The sequence below is a fragment of the Chinchilla lanigera genome, unplaced genomic scaffold (assembly GCF_000276665.1).
Source record: "Chinchilla lanigera isolate Chin_1 unplaced genomic scaffold, ChiLan1.0 scaffold00168, whole genome shotgun sequence".
Taxonomy (NCBI): Eukaryota; Metazoa; Chordata; class Mammalia; order Rodentia; family Chinchillidae; genus Chinchilla; species Chinchilla lanigera.
In genome coordinates this window covers 1,127,820-1,132,479 of record NW_004955569.1, presented here as the reverse complement: position 1 = coordinate 1,132,479, position 4,660 = coordinate 1,127,820, and the positions used below count along the sequence as shown (strand labels likewise).

The following is a 4,660-nucleotide window of genomic DNA, read 5'->3' as shown; positions in this document are numbered from 1 at the left end:
TACTCAGCTATAAAGAAAGATAAACTCAAGGCTTTTATAGGTAAATGGCCACAACTAGAGACCATACTCATAAGTGAAATACATCAGACCTGCATGTGTAAGCAACATATGGTCTCACTAGTGTAAGAACGTGAAAAGTGAATAAAAATTAGGAGGTATGAAAGATATTGTGAAACAGGATACTGCTCAAAAGTAAAGAACAACTGGGATGAGGGAAAAGAGAGAAGCAAGAAGGGGAAAACTATGTATATATGTATACACAGAATAGTTAACATAGTTGTGCTACTGACTTATAGCACTTTAGTGAAAGGAACAGTTAATGATTAATTATTTGATCAGTCTTTCATGTCTATATTTGTTTTCCTGATTAACCACTTTGAAATTAGCAATATGTAATACAGCAACCAATGTTAATTTCCTGTCACCTTGTCTGTAATTCAGTATTGTTTGTATTGTTCTTGTGCTATTTTGTAAGTGGATGTCTGTTATATGTTTTCATTCTTTTATTTTTAAAATAAAAAATAAAATAAACCAATTTATGAACTGTTGATGTTATTTGTTGTGCATTTGGAGTTCTGTTCAGAAAACCCTTGCCTGAATCTGTTGTCAAGAGTTTTAACTATTTTGTCTTCTAGGACATTATCTTATTGTTTTAATATTTTTGTCTTGCATCTATTTTTATTTTAGTCTAGTGTATGGTGAGATACATGAGTCTGTCTTCAGTCTTTTACATATGGATTGATAATCTTCCCAGCACCATTTGTTATAGAGGCTATCTTTCCTCCAGTGTGTGTTTGCTCTTTTGTCAAAGGTCAGATAGCTCAATGTTCCTGCAGCTGTTTCTGTATCCTCTATTCTGTTCCACTGATTCACATATCTGTTTTGTACCAGTTTCATGTTGTTTTTATAACTGTAGCTCTGTAATAAATCTTGAAATCTGGGATTGTGAGATCTTCTGCACTTATTACTCAGCATTGCTTTTGCTATTCTGGTCTTGCGCATTTCCATAAGAATGTTAAGATATTTTTCTCTAGTTTTCTAGGGAATGACGTTTGTATTTTGATTGGGGTTGCAATACATTTGTATATCATTTTTGCAAATATGGTTATTTTGGTAATATTAGTTCTGCCTACTCAGGAATAGGGATAGTTTAATTTTCTGATGTCTTTTTCAATATCCTTAAGAGCACTGCACTTTTCAATGCAGGGGTCTTTTATTTCCTTTGTCAGGTTAATTCTTAAGTTTTAATTTTTTTGATGTTGTTGTAAATAGCATTATTTTCCTAATTTCTTTCTCAGTGGGTTCATTACTGGTGTGCAGAAACACAGTTCTTTTTTGGGTTTAATTTGTGTGCAGGTACCTTGCTGAATTTATCTCTGAGTTATATTTATGCCTGTATTCCCTGAACCATGATTCATAGCAACCAAACAAAAAATGAATCTGTGTCCATCAGTTAATGAGTGGATGAAGAAGTTGTGATTAATGTATTTTATTTCCAATGAAAAATTGAATTCTCTCTTTTCTCTTTAGATCAGTACATTACTGAAATGGTTTTCCATGGCTTTATCTACATCTTTTCCTTTTGGTACAGCATTAGAAACTCTCTGTCTGGTTTGTAGAAACAAATTCTAGTAATAAATGCTGATGTTTCAAGATGCAAAGTAAATGAGTAAGTAAATAATTTTAAGTTTGCTTAAATTTTATATGTATTTTTTCTTTGAATTCAATTGCTTTCTATTATCACAAAGGTTGTTTTCTCCCTCTGTGTCCTTTGGAATTATTTTATTCTCGCCTTGTTTCTTCAGGAGAGAATTGAGAGTGCTTGCGTGAGAAACTTCATTTCTGCTAACAAATGTTTCTTGAGTGGCACATGTTCTTTCTAAATAATGTTTTAAAGTATTCTTATCACCGCTTTTGAAGTTTTGTTAAATGACTATCCAAAGCTTTTTTTATTATGGAAATTGGATTTGGATTTCTATTCTTTTTATCTGAATATTTGATGTATAGTTATTATATTTCAATTGTACATTTATAATATCATCTCCAATCTGAAACTGAACTTAATTTATGGATTTGTAAGCAGATTAAAACGATGCATTTTTATTCCTGTCTGTATACTATAATGAATTTGTATTTTACTACTTTCTCAATCTATTTTTAAAATGCTGCACTTTGATTACCACAAAGGTTTGTGACGTGAAAATATTATCTAATCTGAGCCTTGTGGGATGTTTCATTTTTATACTTCTAATATACACCTATGTTTTTTCTAATAAAAGTTGAAATTAAATTCCTGACTTCTTGTGGAAAACTATGGTTTTATTTTGTGCTTTCTCTCATCCGAGTTTATCTCAAGCTAGTTTACATATAATCTTTAATTCTTCATTAATTTGGCATTTCATATTTTGCTATATTCATTTAATGTTATAATTTATTACTTACAACCTCCCTTTCATTATAGAATTATAATCAAGTAGAGCATTTTTTTCTCGTAGACTATGCCCTGTAGTCACATTATAGATGTTTGGGCATTTTGTTTTGCATATTGCAATAAGTACTTCAATTATTCCTTAGGATATGACTTCATTGTTATACACATATCTGTAGGATATCTATATCTACATCATATCTATAGCTATCTAGCTAGCTATCTGAAAGCTGTTGATTCTTTCCCAGTTAGCATGTGATAACTGGGAACATGTGGCTCCCAACATAGTGGTACTTATTTGAGGCAATGTGCATATTCAGTGATTTTTCTGAATTTAACTTTCACCCATCTCAACGAGACTTTCCAATTAGTTTGCAGGGAGTTGTACAACTGGCCTCTAATGGATTTTAATATCCACTGTGGCATGATATCCTCACTTTCACTCTTCCCTGGCATCCCCTGTATGTATCTTTTTGTTCTTCTGATCAAAACACAATTAATGGTGCAGTTTGGGAGACTGTGGTGTAGGGAATGAAGACTGTGAAATAAATAACTTCTCACAGGTGCATGACATCTGGGGACCCACATGCTTTGCTGTATCTTTCTGTCCAGGCTCAAATCTCCACGTTCTCTGCTGCCTTCCTCTGTGACCTATGTGCCCAGGGAGGAGAGAGAGTGACAGGCTCACCACACGCTCCTCTGCTTTTTGGAGACGCCTAACACAAAGGAGAAACTTTTAATTGTTTCTGGGAATTTGACATCAAGAAGAAGTTTCCAGACATACAACAATGCAGAATGTACTGTCACTGTGTCACCATGGAAGTGATTGTGTCACTCCTTGGGGAGGTGAGGTCACAGCATCATCTATGCTTATCTGTGTGTCTGACCTTCTCTCCCATGTCGCGGTCTGTGTACCTGTCAGCCTGAAGTCTCCATCCATGCAGCACAGCAGAGACAGGTGAGTGCTTTCTCATGTCTGAGAGGCAGATTCTGAAAGGGAAGTGGGAGCAATAGGGCTGGCAAGTGCTCACATCCTGAGACGATGCCCTTCTGGGGAGAAAGACCTGCAGGAAAGCCGCACAGGCGTGCGCAGGGTTCCTGAAGCAGGGGAAGATCTGAGGACATGGATTTCAGGGCCAGGATTCTGTGCTGACCACAGATTCCTGCAGACATGTTCCAGCATAACCCTGGCTGCTCTCATCTCAGGACCTGTGTGCACACAGGAAAATATTCTGCTTGTTACAGTGTGCAGGACTCTCACCTGGAAATTAAAATGACATCACACGTATCTTAGAGAAATCACAGACATTTTCATGATCTGTACCTTTCATCTTTCCACATAATTCTGCGCACAAGTTACTGAACACAATGGGATATCTTACCTCATCCAACTCTCCTCATAAAATGTGAAGGAGAAGCAGAGAAACAAAATGTTCCTCTAACTTGAGTCCAGTGTGCTTGATGGAGTCTGCAACTACATGTGTATTGACAAGGTATGGAGTACAAGACAGTATGAGTATTTTTGATAATGCTGTGCAAATTTCCTCTTAATGTTACAAAAAACCACATTAAGGCCTTCAGTCTTTGGAACAGGTTCATACTTACAAGGGTGTATTTGTTTAAAATTTTAATAATGCTCTTTCTATGTGTCTCCAATGTCCAGTTTTCCTGCACATGATTAAATGATGCTCATGTATATTTTACATTCTTATATGGTAGCTTAATCTTTTTGAAATTTCATAAGTAGAATTTCACTTACTTTTTCTAAAATCTGAATATAGCTGGGGATGTAGTTCATTAGTATGGTGCCTGCCTGGCAAATGTGAGGCCCTGAGTTTAATTCCTGGTTCAAAATCTGCCCCCCGCCAAAAAAACTCCAAAACACCCCCCATCATAATCCCCAAAACCTGAATATATTTTTTTTTTCTAAAGAGGATTAAATTTTTTTCTTCGGATATCTCATCGCTATTTTTTTTTTTCTTTTTGAGACAGTGTCTTGCTATGCAGTTTAGGCTGGCTTTGAGCTCACTTTGTAGCCCAGGCTAGTCTCAAACTTGCAATGATCCTCTCACCTCAGCCTCCAAGTGCTGGGATTACAGGCATGCATCACCACACCAGCTTTATCACTATTTTTATATAATATTCCAGGCATAGATCAAGCCTTAATATTTTCCTACAATCTATGTCCTTTGTACTTGCAGCAAGAACTTATATGAAAGCTTCTGTTTCACT

At 35.7% G+C, this 4,660-nt stretch overlaps 1 long non-coding RNA gene across 1 annotated transcript; it reads left to right on the top strand.

Annotated features, from left to right (window-relative positions):
- Positions 1-1,566: 1,566 nt before the first annotated feature.
- LOC106147502 lies at positions 1,567-4,019 on the top strand. The gene is made up of 3 exons (XR_001232429.1): positions 1,567-1,669; positions 3,041-3,386; positions 3,785-4,019. It is a non-coding gene; the product is annotated as an uncharacterized LOC106147502 (long non-coding RNA).
- Positions 4,020-4,660: the final 641 nt, after the last annotated feature.